The 16535-nt window shown below is 35.1% G+C and overlaps 1 protein-coding gene and 1 long non-coding RNA gene across 3 annotated transcripts in view; one reads left to right on the top strand and one right to left on the bottom strand.

The window, feature by feature from the left end:
- Positions 1-16535, top strand: part of FBXW10B (F-box and WD repeat domain containing 10B) — a 144674-nt gene that overhangs the window by 26859 nt on the left and 101280 nt on the right. The window lies entirely within an intron of this gene.
- LOC141514395 (uncharacterized) overlaps positions 1-16535 on the bottom strand; it is a 147931-nt gene that overhangs the window by 62779 nt on the left and 68617 nt on the right. Inside the window, exons 3-4 of one of the 2 annotated variants that reach the window (XR_012476021.1) lie at positions 11376-11624; positions 3540-3738 (exon numbers count right to left, since the gene is read on the bottom strand). The exons of the other annotated variant lie outside the window; for it this stretch is intronic. This is a non-coding gene — a long non-coding RNA (uncharacterized LOC141514395). The remainder of the gene's footprint in view (positions 1-3539; positions 3739-11375; positions 11625-16535) is intronic. 2 annotated transcript variants of the gene reach the window in all.

The raw sequence follows: 16535 nt of genomic DNA, 5'->3' as shown, positions 1-16535 counted from the left end.
TGCTCCCCAGGGTGCAGCTCAGGAGACTTCCCCGCTGCTGTGAGCCTTGGCTCCCAGCTCCCTGGGGCTGCCTCCGGGAGGCTGAAGTTCTTTGGCTCTGGCGGGCCACCCCTCTGGCGGGCCACCCCTCCAACCCTGGGGAGCAGAGCCTTTCTGCTCTTTTCCAGGTTACCTTGAGTAGGACAACTGCCTCACTGAGTCCCTTTGTGGGTTCTGTCTCTCGAAAGTTTAGTTAGAGTCCTTAGTTCATGAGTTTTTATCAGAGAGCTCCTAAGACCTGATCCCTTCAAGTCGCCATCTTGGCTCCGCCCCCCCCTTCAACCTTACTTTTAAAAGTTTATTGAGGGGTGGCTAGGTGGTGCAGTGGATAAAGTACTGGCCCTGGAGTCAGGAGTACCTGGGTTCAAATCTGGTCTCAGACACTTAATAATTACCTAGCTGTGTGGCCTTGGGCAAGCCACTTAACCCCATTTGCCTTGCAAAAACCTAAAAAAAAGCTTATTGAAATAATAGACAATATATTTTGTTTGGAATTTTAGTGAGAGTTCTGAGGTAGCTTGGCTTTGTTTAATAAAGTATTTAGTAAATCCCTAGGCTAGCTGCATAAAGTCGCCCTCTTCGCTGCATGTGGCTTGCAAACAGCATTTTGGACAACCCTGATTTAGGCAAATTGCAATAAAGGGGTCTACTCTGTTTGGAACAATTGAAAATGAAGAAGATGGATATGAGATGCATCTGTATAGAGGTTGAATCAAATTAGTGGCTCTGCAATGCCAGATGAACTAGGCTTCACCTTAACTGTTGTCATGATTAAAAAAATTTACACAAAGTATAAATAAGGCTTTTTCAGAAATTGGTTTTTGACAAGCAGCTGCTGCTGCTGGAAAATTTCTTTTTTTTTCAGGTGGAAATACATTTTAATATGGTTTGATCCCATGGGAGTGCTGTAGGCAATATGTGGCAGCAGTTTTTATGTCTGTCATCACTTAGTGAGAAACCTTTGAAGCCAGGAAGACTTGGGTTCCAGTCTGTTTTTCTAGACAACTTTCTTCTTTTTAAAAATTTTCTTTTAATTTATTTACACATTACTAAAATATTTTTGTTTAAGAGTAAACATAATACCCCTCCCCCACAAAATATAAATCTCATGAGAAATAAAAGAGAGAAAAATATATTTCAGTCTGTCTTCTAATACCATCAACTCTGTCTCAGGTGGATCACATTTTTATCATAAGTCCAGCATAGAAATTACTTCCATATTTTTCCACAGTTGCTGTTTCTGATTGTACTTCCCTCCATCTATTCCTCCTTACTACCATCTATTATATTTTCTCTCTCCTTTCACTCTGTCCCTCTTCAAAAATAAGCTGTGGGGCAGCCAAGTGGCGCAGCAAACAGAGTACTAGCCCTGGGGCCAAGAGGCTATCCATTCCAGAGACCCAGAAACCACCTGACCCTGTGGTCCCTGACAGGCCACCAAATCCCACCACCTTGCAAAAAGTAAAAAAAGAAAATGTGTTATATCTGACTATCCTCTTCTATTATCTACCCTCTCCTCTGTCACCCACATCCCCCCCTACCTTCCCCTGTCCCCCTTCTCTCCTTTTTCTTCTAGGTGTCTATACCCTATTGAATGTATATGCTGTTTCCTCTCTGAGTCATTTCCAATGAGAATGAAGGGTCCCTCATTCCCCTCGCCTCCCCCCCTTCCATAACATTGCAAAAAGCTACATGAAATATCTTAGCATATTCTACCTCTCCTTTCTCTTACTCCCAGTACATTTCCCTTTCACCCATTGACTCCATTTTTACAATTTTCATATCTTCAAATTCAACTCTCTCCTGTGCTTCATCTATAAAAGCTCCTTCTACCTGCTCTATTAAATGAGAATGTTCATATGAGTATTATCAGTATCACCTTTCCATGCAGGAATACACAAAGTTCATCATCATTAAGTCCCTCATAATTTACCCTTCTCATCCACTCTCTCTATGGTTCACCTGAGTTCTGTACTTGAAGATCTGTTCAACTCTGGTCATTTCAACAGGAACATTTGAAATTCCTCTGTTTCATTGAAAGTACATCTTTTCCCTTGGAAGAGGATGTTCAGTTTTGCTGGGTGGTTGATTCTCAGTTGCATTCTGAGATCTTTTGCCTTCTGGAATATTATATTCCAAGTCCTATGAGCCCTTAATGTGGATGCTGTTAAATCCTGGGTAATCCTTACTGTAACTCCACAATATTTGAATTGTTTCCTTCTGGCTGTTTGTAATATTTTCTCTTTGACTTGGGAGTTCTGGAACTTGGCTATAATATTTCTGGGTTTTTTTTTAATCTCTTTCTGGGATAGATTGGTGGATTCTCTCAATTTCTATTTTATCCTCTGCTTCTAGGCTATCAGAGCAATTTTCCTGTAGAAATTCTTTAAAAATGAGGTCAATGTTCTTTTCCTGATCATGATTTTCAAGTAATCCAATAATTTTAAGATTATCTTTCCTGGATCTGTTTTTCCAGATCAGTTATTTTTTCAATGAGACATTTCACATTTTCTTCTAGTTCTTCATTCTTTTGGTGCTGAATTATTTATTGTCTTGATTTCTCACAAAGTCATCAGTCTCCTTTAGCTCTATTCTACATCTGAAGGATTTTTCTCAGCATTTTTATCTCCTTTTCCATCTGGCCAATTTTGCTTTTTAAAGCATTCTTCTCTTCCATAACTTTTTTTTTGGTTTTTTTTTTGCAAGGCAAATGGGGTTAAGTGGCTTGCCCAAGGCCACACAGCTAGGTAATTATTAACTGTCTGAGACTGGATTTGAACCCAGGTACTCCTGACTCCAAGGCTGGTGCTTTATCCACTATGCCACCTAGCCACCCCTCCCCCATAACTTTTTGAACTGTTTTATCCATTTGACATAAACTGTTTTTTTTAATTAAACATTTTATTTATTTTGAGTTTTACAATTTTCCCCTCAATCTCACTTCCTCCCCCCACACACAGAAAGCAATTTGTCCTAAACTGGTTTTTAATGTTATTTTCTTCAGCATTTTTTGGATCTCCTTGACTAAGCTGCTGACTTCATTTTCCTGTTTTTCCTGCATCTCTCTCTCATTCCTTTTCTCAATTTTTCTTCTACCTCCCTTACTTAATTTTCAAAATCTTTTTTTGAGCTCTGTCATAGCCTGACCCCAACTTCTACATTTCTTGGAGTCTTTAGATGCAAAGAAGCTTGAACTTTCTCATCTTCAGAGTGTGTATTTTGGTCCTCCATGGAACCAAAAGTAATTGTATATGGTCAGGTTCTTTTTTTTCTTTTTTACTCATTTCCCCAGCCTCCTTGAGCTTTTGAGTTTTATTAAGACACCCCCTGCAAGGACCTTAATATGTGAGGCTCTCAGTACTCTCCTGGTCTGTTGAATGACCACAAGCTCACCCCTCTGGGGCCCCAGACTGCAACCAGAGTCTGAATATGGTCAAAACCACAGAGTCCTGTTCCAGGGACAGAGAGAGAACAGATCTTGGTGGTCTCTATTCCCTTACCTTCTGTAGGCTTAGTGCTCATGGAACATTTGTGGGCAGCTCCTGCTGGATGGCTCCACAGGTCTGCTTCTGTTTCCTGGGATCTGGGCTGTGCCATGTCTGCATTGAGGAGGGCCAGGCTGTCCTGGGCTTCATGCTTGCTCTGGCAGAAGTCTCCTTGATGATCCTCCAGTAGCAAACAATGAGCAGAGATGCAAACCTTCTGGGCAGATGATAATAGTATACCATAGATAGTGGGCAGAGTTATGGATCCCAGTTGTGACAAGGAACATTGAGAAGAAATTGTGCTTGGTGCTCCCTGGGGTGGCAAGCTGAGGGAACACCTTGCTTCCAATAATTTTGATTCCAAATACTTAAAAATCTTTCAGAAAGAGGTTATAAAATGAAAAGATGTAACACAAAAGTACTAAATAAAACCTAGGTGATGGGTTAAAGTATGTTTAATGGTATTTTCCAAAATTCCAAAAGAAATGTCATTGTTTCCTGCCAGGTTTTGACTGAATAGAAATGGAAATGTCCATATTGATGAAATCCAGTGTTGTCAAATAAGTATTACAATTTGTTATAATTTTGAAATATTATTTACCATGATTTTTAATTTATTATTTTATTATGCTAAATATTAGCACTGAGGATGGTTATTTTTAGTAACACTATCACTATTTATAAAAGAATTGCATATGGTGTCAGTAATACTCTGTGATGATCAACTATAGATGTCTCAGCTCTTCTCAGCAGCACAATGATCCAAGACAACTATAAAGGACTCAGGAAGGAAAATGCTATCCACATTTATATAAAAACTTGATGGACTCTGAATCAAAGCATATTTTTTACTTATGCATATTTTTACTTATTCTATTCTTTTTCATGTTTTTCCTCCTTTGATGTGTTTTTTCTTTCACAACTGACTAACATGGAAACATGTTTTACATGATAATATATGTATAACCTTTATCAAGTTGCCTATCATTTTTGAAAGAGGGGAGGAGAAGAAAGGAGGGAGAAAAATTTGGAACTTAAAATCTTGTAAAAATAAGTGTTAAAATTTTTCTTGACATGTAATTATGAAAAAAACTATTTAAAAATATCGAGATATTCCTAAGCAGTTGATTTGGATCAAATAGAATAGGGATTCAGACTGTTTTCATCACTTCATCATCATTTGTATACAAAACAGTAAGCAAAAGCTAGAGGGGCTCTCAGATGCTTGACTGATGGATTGAGCAGAAGATAGAATACAATTCAGGCCTGCAATGGTGGGGCAGAGACAGGTCTATAGCAAATAGACTTTCCAAAATAGGGCAGAAGACTAAGTCCTAGTAGTGACAATTTCTTGGCCCAACATAGAGGGTAGCAGAGCAAGCAAGTTTCTAAAAGCACAGTTCTAGAAGCTCCAGTAGCAACAGACAGTAGCAAACAATGGGCAGAAATGGAAACCTTCTGGGCAGATGATAATAGTGTACCATAGATAAGTGGGCAGAGTTATGGACCCCAGTATTGACAGGCAACATTGAGAAGTGTTTAAATATGGAGAAAAGTGGGTACTGGCATATGCAGTGGTAAAAAAGGAAGGGTCACTGTAATATAAAACTTGTCCACATTGCTGATCTTAGAAGATGAAGGGTTGATACTGCTGGGAGGTTTTGGCTTTCTGGTAAAAAGGTGAAGTGAAACTACATAATCAATCCTACAGAAAAGGGGGGCAGTTCTTCACAGGGTTCTCATGAGGCAAAGATTGTGTATTTCCCTCCCATCTCCATTGTTTCCTAAGGGAGAGGGGATCTTGGCTGATGTGCCACAGAATAGTAAGTGGTAGTAAGAATGAGTATAATAATAATGATAGTAAGTATAATAATAATAAGTATAATGGAATAAGACAATTCTTCCTGAACCTATGACAAGGATTATTGTCCATGTATGCAGTTTTATCATTGTTACAGTTCCTTTTTTCCCCTGGTGCTGCCGCTGCTTAGGGTCATCATTTTATATTGTGTCCCATTATGAATTGCAGAACTTTGGCATTACCTAAATGTGGACTTGGTCTTTTAGACTTGAGATTCTATTTCCTTAAGGAAAATCACCATGTTTGTTTTTCTTTTAGTTTTTCTCTAGTGCTACCTCCATTTAAGTAGTGGATAGGTTCTCTAGAATATTTTAAGGGTGGAACCTAACTCCTCCTCCATGCAGGTTAAGCTATGTTTTCCTTTAAAGGTATTGGAGACTTTTCTAAAAAATTGTTTGCCTAAGAGTGTAAGGGCTCAGACTGTTTATATCACTTTCTCATCACTTGAGTATAAAGTCATCAAGAAATGGGACTCTTATATGATTAGTTGATGGATCACAATGTAAACATTCAGCTGAATAATCCAAGGGATTCTATATGCCTAACCTTGTTGAATATCTTTCTGCTATGGTTAAGCAAATTTCTTTTTAAAACTATTGAACATCCTATGAGTGTCTCATTTTATTCCAATATTGAACTTAAACAACCTGAGCTGAGTCAGTCCTGACTCAGAAGAGGAGAGGTATATTTTCATATCTATTCTGTGGGGTCATATTTGTCTTTTCTGGTTTTGCAACATTCACTTTCATTTTTGTGTTGGGATATCGTCTTTCAGTTACACTGTTGTAGTCATTGTGAAAAATGTTTTCTTGGCTCTGCTTACTTCACTGTAGAAGTTCATACAAATCTTTCTACATTTCTCTCATATTTTCTGCTTGTCTCACAGAAGTTTCTAAAAGCAAAGTAATATTCCATTACAATAATGTACTATAATTTGTTTAATTATCCCCAATTGAGATTTTTTTTGTTTCTGGTTGTTTACTAACACAAAAAGTGCTATCATAAATATTTTGGTATATATGGGGTCTTTTTTCATTGACATCATTGTAATCTCTGTGGAATCTCTGGTCAAAAGATAAAGACATTTTAATCATTTATATTTTTATAAGTTTAAATTACAAATTGCTTTTCCAAATGGTTGCACTAATTCATATTTCCCCTAACAATTCATTAGTACACTTATTTTCCCCATATCCCCTCCAACATTTTTTGAAACTTTTGTCACTGCTAATTTGCTAGATGTAAGGGTAGTTTGATTTGCATTTATCTCATCAATTATTTTGAGTATTTTTTCTCATGCTTGTTAATAATTTATAATTCTCTTGAGAACCATTTGTTCATATTCTTTGAAATTTTATTTTTTGGGAAAGGGTCTTTTTATATTTATTATTTGTCAATAGCTCTTCTTTTACCTTATATCTAAAACAATTTTCCTCTTCCCCAATTGACTGCTTTCTTTCTTATTGTAGAGGAATTAATTTTTTTTTTAGTTTTTTGCAAGGCAGTGGGGTTAAGTGACTTGCTAAAGGTCACATTGCTAGGTAATTATTAAGTGTCTGAGGCTGGCTTTATTCACTGCTCCATCTAGCTGCCCCGGAATTCATTTGTTTTTATAGAAACCTTTCAACTTCATTTAAGTTTTTCAGGCATCTAATCATATAAGCTTTTCAAGTATTTAAAGTTACTCATTTTATCTAATGTAATTACCTCTCTCTCTGATTAAGAATACATCTTTTACATATAGTTGGGAGAAATGTATGATATTTTTCTTCTAAATTTTAACTGGTATGATCTTTTAATAATAAGATCTTGTATACATTTAGAATATATTGTGTAATATAGTATAAGATTTTGTATAAGCTTAATTTCTGCCAATTTTTTCCTATTTTCCAGTAGTTTTTAATTAAAGAGGTTACCCCCCCCACCCAGGTTAATTCATTTTTTCTTTTTTATCACATTGGTTTATTGAGTTCCATTGTTCTGATAATATCTTCCATTTGGTCTTACCAAATGGTTTATAATATAGACTGAGGTCTGGAAGTTATATTTCCCTTTTTTCTACTTCTTTTTCTTCTTTCTCTTGATATTTTAGAACTTTTAACTTTTTATAAATGAATTTTATTATTACTTTATCAGGTTCTACCACATATTCCTGTGGTTATTTTATTGTTTTGACTTTAAAAGTACAAATTAACTTCATTTGTATTGTTAACTTTTATTATACTAACATGGTCTTACATAATTTTAATTATTTTTAAATTATTTCTTTAAGGAGTATCTTGTAGTTGTATCTTGAATCAAAATAAGCCTTTGTGCTTTTGGAGATTGATTTCCAGATATTTTATGCATTTGAAATGGAATTACACTTTCTACTATTATGTCTTGAATTTTGTTGATATATAGGAAGGAGGGGTTTTTGGAAGATTTATTTTGTATCCTTAGAACTTTGCTGTATCTTAATATTTCATTTAAGAACTCTGATGATTCTTTAGGAGTTTCCAGGTAAACCATCATTTTGTTGTTTAGTCATTTCAGTTGTAGCTGACTCTATGATCCCATTTGGGGTTTTCTTGGTCATTTGGTCACAACAACCACAGCAAAATGTGAAAGTTCTGGAGAACAATCATTTTTAAATAAGGTTTTGAGTTCCACATTTTTCTCCCTTCCTCTCTTCTCTGCCCCTTCCTTTAGATAGTGAGTTATCCTATATATTATACATGCACAACCATGTTAAACACATTTCTATATTAATCATATTGTGAAAGAAGAGTCAGAATAAAAGGGGAAAAATGAGAGAAAAAAACATAAAACAAAATTTTTAAAAGTGAAAATAGTATACTTTGGTCTATATTCAGACTCCATATTCCTTCTCTGAATGTGAATGGTATTTTCCATCACAAGTCCCTTAGAATTGTCTTTGATTATTGTGCTGCTGAGAAGATAAAGTCCATCATAGCCAAGCATCATACAATATTTCTGTTAATGTGTGTATGTACAATTGGGAGAAATTTATGATATTTTTCTTCTTAACTTTAACTATGTGATCTTTTGTTATTAAGGTCTTGTATACATTTAGAATATATTATGCAATATAGTGTAAGATGTTGGTATAAGTTTAACTTCTGTCAAATTTTCCCCTATTTTCCAGTAGTTTTTAATTAGACAAAGGGGGTATTTTCCCCCCAAAGTAATTCATTTTTTCATTTTTTGTACTGTATTGGTTTATTGAGTTCCTTTGCTTTGATAATATCTTCCATTGTGTCTTCCAGTGATCTGTTTTTCTATTTTTTTGGCAAGGCAATGGGGTTAAGTGACTTGCCCAAGGTCACATAACTAGATAATCATTGAGTGTCTGAGGCCCTATTTGAACTCGGGTTCTCCTGACTACAGGGCTGGTGCTCTATCCACTGAGATACGTAGCTGCTCCCTTCTATATTTTTTTAAACAATACCAGATGGTTTATAAAGTGAGCAGAACCAGAAGAACATCCTTGTTCTATGTTTATAGTTATTAGAAAAGATTTTAGTGTATCCCCATTGAAAATGATGCTTACTTTTGGTTTTAGATAGATACTTTTTGTGATACTATGAAAAGGTTCAAACCCACTCTTTTCCCCAGTTTTCTTATTTCTAGTCAAGGCAAAACCATCCTTCTATTCACCCAAGTTCACATCCTGATTCCTCTCTCCCTTACACCAAATATTCAATCACTGTTAATCTTGTTTGTTCTTCCTCCACAATATTTCTTTCCTATCTCCCCTTGTTTTCGCTCACACAGTCATTACCCTAATTCAGGCCCTTATTTTTCTTTCTTTGACTTTTGCAATACCTTCCTAACTGATGTCCCTGGTTTTCCCTTCTCTACTCCATCTTCCATACCTTGTCAAAGTGATATTCCTAAAGCATAAGTCTGATACAACTAGCTCTCTAAAACTTTTAGAATAAGAAAGAAAATTTTTAGTTATTATGGCCTTTGACAATTTTCTGATCTCTTACAATCTGTGTATATATATATGTATATATATACATATATATATATATTTTTATATATATATACCATCTTACTTTTCCTCACATATGACATATTCCTCTTTTCTGTACTTTGACAAAAGCTGTTCCTTATGTCTTCTCTAGACTTTTTGGATTTCCCAGTTTCCTTTATAACTTAGTTCATGTTCTCTTTGAGGCATTTAGTTACTAGTGTCTTCCTTAAAATAATTATGCCATATGATTTTGTAGAAATCTTTTTGTAGAAAACTTTTTTTTTTATTTAAGGCAATGGGGTTAAGGGACTTGCAGCCAGGCAATTATTAAATGTCTGAGGTGGGATTTGAACTCAGGTACTTCTGACTTCAGGGCCTGTGCTCTATCCACTGTGCTGCCTACCTGCTGTAGAAATTTTTTTTATGTTTTGTTTTTATGTTACAAATTACTCTGACTATGAAGGGTTTCTTATAAGAATGTAAAACGACTAATAATACAATGATCTCATATTAAAATATACACAAAGCACAACTACTTCAGGGAATATTAAACTAGAGATCACTTCTAACCACTCCTCACCTCTCTTCTTAGAGGGCAATGTTGGAGCAGGTATAATTGAGATCACAGTTTTGAAGAGGAGATGCTGTTTGTGGATGGTGAGATTTGGTTCCTTCTGCAAGTTCTTAATTTTCTCCTTTCTGATTTCAGGCACAGAGATTTTTTAAGGTAAGGTTGTTCCTTTCCTCAAACATTGGAGCAATTTAGTTAATGTGAAATGACACTTTTATTCATGAAATAAAAGTAACTGATACATCCAAAACAAAACAAACCAAAACCTGAATTTCTATGTATCAAGACTATTTGTCATTGAAGGAAGGATTTCTTTCTTCTTTTTTTTTTTTGATTTTGCAAAGTAATTTATATAATGTTGGAATTAATTAATCTGTAAATGTTTAATAAAATTCACTTATGAATCCATCTGGTTCTGATGTTTGTTTTTTCTTTTTTAGAAATTCACTTATGGTTTCAAATCCTTCCTCTGAAATTGGGTTCTAGTTCTTATTTTAGGGGTATTTTGGGGTATTTTATATTTTTGTAAATATTCTACCATTTCATTTAAGTTACTTTCTAATGATATACTTTGTTTTCATTTGTTGTGAATTTGCCTTTTTTCTTTTTTTTATAATGGTAATTTGGGCTTCTTATTTTTAATCATATTGGCTAATAGTTCATGAGTTTTATTTTTAAAAAGCACTTCCAAGTTTTCAATGTTGTCAAGTTATTTAATTTTTCAGGATTGTTATTTTGGTATTTATTTGAAGTTTTAAAATTTATTAATTTTATTTATTTATTAATATTCCAGTTGCATTCTCAACTAATTAATCAATTGGTTCTTTCTAACTTTTGTTAATAAAATTTTAAAGATATAAATTTTCTCCTAAGAATTACAAATGAGCAGTGTTTTGGCTACATCCCCAAAATTCTGGATTTTTTCATAGTCATTATTATCTTTTATGAAACAATATATTGTTTCAATGATTTGTTCTTTGGTCCACAAATTTATTAGGATTAAGTTATTTAGTCATCAGTGAATTTTTAAAATTTTTCCATTTAGATAATATAATTATTTTGCATTGTGATTGTAAAGGATGAGTACCATAGTTTGGCTTTACAGCATCTGTGAGCTTTTTACATCCAAAGCCATGATCAGTTTTTGTAAAGGGCCATACACAGCTGAAAAATACCTTATTCTCTTTTCTGTTTCCATTCAATAATCACTATCAATCTAAAAAATCTAATTTTTCTAAAATTCTATTCAGATCCTTAACTTTATTTTGTTTATATTTATTTAAAACAAATATAAATGGTGGTAGAGCCACGATGGCAGTGTGAAGGCAGGAATTCCTGGAAACTAGTTCCCCCAAAAACTCCAAAGCCATCAAATTATGTCTCAAGCCAAAATTTAGAGGGGGCAGAACCCGTAGAAAGACCAAGTAATACAATTACCCTGTCCAAGACAACTTAGTTCCACAGGAAAGGTCTGTTCCAACAGGACTGGAGACTGGAAAAGCCACAGGATAGTTGTAGTGCAGCACAGCCTGGCCCAGTGCCTGGGTCCATGGCAGAGAGGCAGTTTCCAGACCTCTTGGCCCAGGGATCATCCAAGACAGCCAGAAGGGGTGGTGAGAGAACTCTGATGCACCAGAGTGAGTACAGAGCAGAGTTCTGGCCTCAGAGCAGCCCTGTGGTGAGAACCTGCAGTGGAAGTCAACAGGGTCACCCAGCATGTCCAGAGCTCTCAGCCCATAGATGGTAAGGGGGGGGGAGGTCAAGGGAGACTGCACAGGTCTCTCTGCTCAATCTGGGGCAGTACTCAGCTGTTTGCCCACACTCAGATTCAGATTGTAGTCTGGGCCCCCACAGATACCACCATAGCTGAGCAGGGACCATCCTCACAGCTCCAGGGCAAAGGGGAGGGTTTGAACACAGGCAAGAGCACAGTCAGAGCCTTTCATAAGACCTTGGAGGAATTAAGGTCCCTGTGGGTTGTCCCCAAACCCCCCAAAGCCTTGTAGGTTAGGTAAATCAATCATAAGCTGAGGAAATGAGCAAACAACAGAAGAAGAAGAATCTAACCATAGAAAATTACTTTGGTCCCATGGAGGATGAAAATACATACTCAGATGATGACAAAAATCAAAGGTTTTGTATCTAAAACCTCTAAGAGAAAAAGAAAATGGGCTCAGGCTATGGATTACCTAAAAAAAAGACTTTGAAAAGCAGTTAAGGGAGGTAGAAGAAAAATTGGGATAAGAAATGAGAGCAATGCAGATAAATCATGAAAAACAAGTCAGCAACTTGGTGAAAGAAATACAAAAAAATACTGAAGAAAATAACATATTAAAAACCAGTTTAGGCCAAATGGAAAAAAAGCAATGCAAAAGGCAAATGAGGAGAAGAATGCTTTAAAAAAGTAGAACTGGTCAGCTGGAAAAGGAGATAAAAAAGCTCTCTGAAGGAAAATAACTCCTCCGAATGCAGAGTGGAGCTAAAGGAAGCTGATGACTTTGCAAGAGCTCAGGAAGAAATAAAACTATTCCAAAAAACCAAAAAAATTAGAAGAAAATGTGAAAATGTGAAAAAATTCCTTGGAAAAGCTGACCTTAACTTACCCAAGATCCAAAAGAGCTAATTTAAAAATTATTGGGCTACCTGAAAGTCATGACAGGAAAAGAGCCTAGACTTCATTTTTAAAGAAATAATACAGAAAAATTGCCCTGAGATCCTAGAAGCAGAGGATAAAATAGAAATTGAGGGAATTCACCTCAATCACCCTCTGAAAGAGATCCCAAAAGAAAAACTTCCAGGAATACTACAGCCAAACTCCAAAACTCCAAAGTCAAAGAGAAAATACTAAAAGCTGTCAGAAACAAGCAATCCAAGTACTGTGGCTCTATAGTCAGGATTACACAGAATCTGGCAGTATCTCCATTAAGAGCTTGTAGGGCTTGGAATGATATTCCAGAAGGCAAAAGATCTATGTTTACAACTGAGAATAAACTATCCAGCAAAATTGAACATCCTCTTTCAGAGGAAAAGATGAACTTTCAATGAAACAGGAAACTTTTAAACTTTCCTACTGAAACAACCAGAGTGAATAGAAAGTTTGATATCCAAATAGAGGACTCAGGGGAACCATAGAAGAGGTGGGCGAGAAGGACTAATTATGAGGAACTTCATAGTGTTGAACTGCTTGTATTCCTACGTGGGAAGAAGATACTGATAACTCATATGAACCTTCTAATTTATAAGGGAAGTTAGAAGGAGCATATATAGACAAGGGATGGGAAGGAGCTGAAAAATATTTCACATAAGAGTCAAGAAAAAGCTTTTTTCACTGGAGTGGAACAGGGGAAGGCAAGGGGGAGTGAATGAGCCTTCATTCTCATCAGAAATGGCTCAGAGAGGAAATAACATACACTTAATAGAGTATGGAAATCTATCTTACTCTAGAGAAAAATGAGAGGAAAGGGGTGGGATAAGGGAGAATGAGGGGGAGGGAAGGGGGGTATATGTGATAGAAGAGAGGAAAGATTGTGGGAGAGGGTACTCAGATACAACACACTTCTGAACAGGGACAGGATGAAAGAGAGACAATGGAATAGACAAGAGTGGGGAGGAATAGAGTAGAGGGAAATACAATTAGTGATAGCAACTGTGGGAAAAAGACTGAAGCAACTTCTCTGGTGGCTATGATGGAGAAAGCAACTCATCCCAGAGACAGAGGCACTGAAATCTGAACAGACTGAAGTACACCCCCCCCTATTGTTCTTAATTTTTCTCATCTTTTTTGGGGTGAAGAGGATTTATGATCACTCTCACAAGATTATTGTAATAATATAAAATAAACAAAAAGACCAAATATAAATAAATTAAAGTGCCCCTGCAATTGTTTTATTATTTATTTCTTTTCCCTTCATTTAGTTTTTTCCTTTAAGTATTTAGAAATTATGCCATTAGAGTATGTGTTAGGTATTTAATTCAACTTACTGTCTATGCTTCTAATTGTTGGCTGTCTTTTCATTTATATTTTTTTGTGGCAAAGATACTAGAGTGGTTTGTCATTTTCTTCTCCAGCTCATTTTATAGACTGAATAGTAAGGAAAAATGGTTAAGTGACTTTCCCAGGGTAAAACAACTAAGGACAGATTTGAACTTAGGAAGATGACTTTTCCTGACTCCAGACTCAGCACTCTATACACTGAACCAACTAATTGCCCTAATTATTTATATTACTTTTCAACAAAATGTAGTGTCCCTTTTCATCTTTTGGAATTATCTATTTTTGCTGTTGCCTTGCCTGAAATTAGAATTTCTACCTTGTTTTTTTGTGCTCATCTGAGGCACGAGAAATTTTTGCTTTAACCCTATATTTTAACTTTGTAATGAGTTTTTATGTTCCAAGTGTGTTTTTATAAACAACTTATTTTTGGATTTTTCTAATTCCTTTTGCTGAGCTCTTCCATTTATCGCTGTTCTCATTTCCCATTATGATGATTAATTGTTTATTTCCCTGCGTTCAATTTTCTGATTCTTTTTCTTCTCTATACTCCTTGGTCCCTGTTTATTCAATTTATTACCTTCTTTTTCCCTCTCCTTTTAACCTTCTTCTTACTACCTCCTTTCCAAACTTAAAGCTTGTTTTGCTTATAATGAATTTCCTACTGTATCTTACATTCCTCTTACATTTCCTTTTACCCTCTTCCTGTTCCTATGTCTCCCTGTTAAGTTGAATATATTTCTACATCAAACCCTGTATGTGTATGTTGACTGAGTGATTTCCCTACTCTTTTTTCCTACAACATCTTCAAAACATAACAAAATTATTTATTGGTCTTCTATCACAATTGACTATCACTATGACTCCTTGTGACATTAGGTTTCTGAAAGATCTTTTAAAACTTCCCCTCTCCATTAGAATGTCAACAATTCATCATTATAGAGCCCCTTCTGATTGTTGACCTTTGGCTATCTTTTTTTCCCCCTCTCAATTCTTTTATTTGTGTTTCAAAGTTATTAAGTACCCACAAGTTGTCTCCCCAGTTAGATTGTATGCTCCTTAAGGGCAAGGACTATTTCATCTTTGTCCATTAGACTTGCACCCTAATAAGCACTTAATAAATGCTTATTGATTTCCTCTTATGATATTTTTTCCTTTTCCTTCTTTAATGCTTTTATTCAGTATCCATTCCAATGTGTTTGGAAGAAATTCTATGTTCATTTCAGGTGCTTCTATTGGAATTATTTCAATATATTTTCTTCTAGAATTTTTGAATCCTTTTTTTCAGCCAAATATTTTTTACCATTATGTCAGAATTCTTATTTTCTATGTTCATTTCTTTAAATGTTTTGGGGAAAAACCTTTTTTTTTAAAAAAAGATTCTTTTGGTTTGCTTTTTTTTTTCATTTCTTATTCTATCTCTTTCCACCTTGACTTCTTTCTTCCTGGAAGTCCTCTTCTTGTTGATTTACTATTTTTTAAAATTTTTTAAATTTATTTTTTGTTTTTTTAACAAGGCAATGGGGTTAAGTGACTTACCCAAGGTCACACAGCTGAGTAATTATTAAGTGTCTGAGGTCAGATTTGAACTCAAGTTCTCCTGACTCCAAGACTGGTGCTCTATCTACTGCACCACCTAGCCACCCCATGATTTGCTCTTTCTAATTACTGCTTTTCTTACTATTTTTTTTCTTACTATTTTTCTAGGTTCTAGTGCTCATGGTATGCATTTTGACAAAGATATACATAAACAGCTTTCTTCCTTCCATTTTCATTTAAAGAATTTTTGATTAGATATATAAAATGCTAAGCAAATATATGTTTTAATGAGTTGTCATTAAATGGCTATACTTGAATAAGTCTATATTTTACAACCTTGCAAAAATCTATATTGCCTTTTCAGGTATCATTTGCTTAAACATCTGATCATTCAGAAATTCAACTTTATTTTCTTTGATTGTTCCAGTGCTGAAAGCACTACATTGCTTTCTTGCCTACAATTTCATAATGCCTGAAATATTCTCTAGGTTCCGTCTGGTGGATATCATTTATACTCACATAACTAATAAACAATATCAGATAGTATAATAATTCTGAATGTTTCTAGACCTTAGAAGACAGATGGTCTCTCATTTGCTAATGTAGGATCTTTTTGCTTTGAACTTATAAAATGAACTTTCTCCTAATGCCTCCTTTATATTCATATATCAGTTCCTTGGTACTGACATAAAAAGAAACGTCAAACATTCTATTCAGGCCATTGAAAAATTCCCTTTGTCCTCTTATACTTGCTACAATTACAATCTATTTTATATTACATTTTTTGGCAGCTTTCATGACTAATTCTCAAAATAAACTGTGACTCTACTAAAATCCCAATGTAAAAAAAAAAAAGCTTAGCTCAGCTATTGTTTATGTAAAGGTCTCAAACAGAATCTGATTCTCAGCCACTGGTAGATTTTAGAAACATTTTTATTCTGATAATTTTGTTGCTATGGGTACTCTGACACACTTTCCTGACTTTCTCAAGAGATAACATTACTTTGACCAAGTATTAATGATTGACAATGAACATTTTTTCTGTCAAAATTCTGATGCAAATGTAC

Source organism: Macrotis lagotis, chromosome 2, assembly GCF_037893015.1.
Source record: "Macrotis lagotis isolate mMagLag1 chromosome 2, bilby.v1.9.chrom.fasta, whole genome shotgun sequence".
Taxonomy (NCBI): Eukaryota; Metazoa; Chordata; class Mammalia; order Peramelemorphia; family Peramelidae; genus Macrotis; species Macrotis lagotis.
The sequence above is the reverse complement of the archived record's forward strand: the minus strand, read 5'-3'. Positions and strand labels throughout refer to the sequence as shown.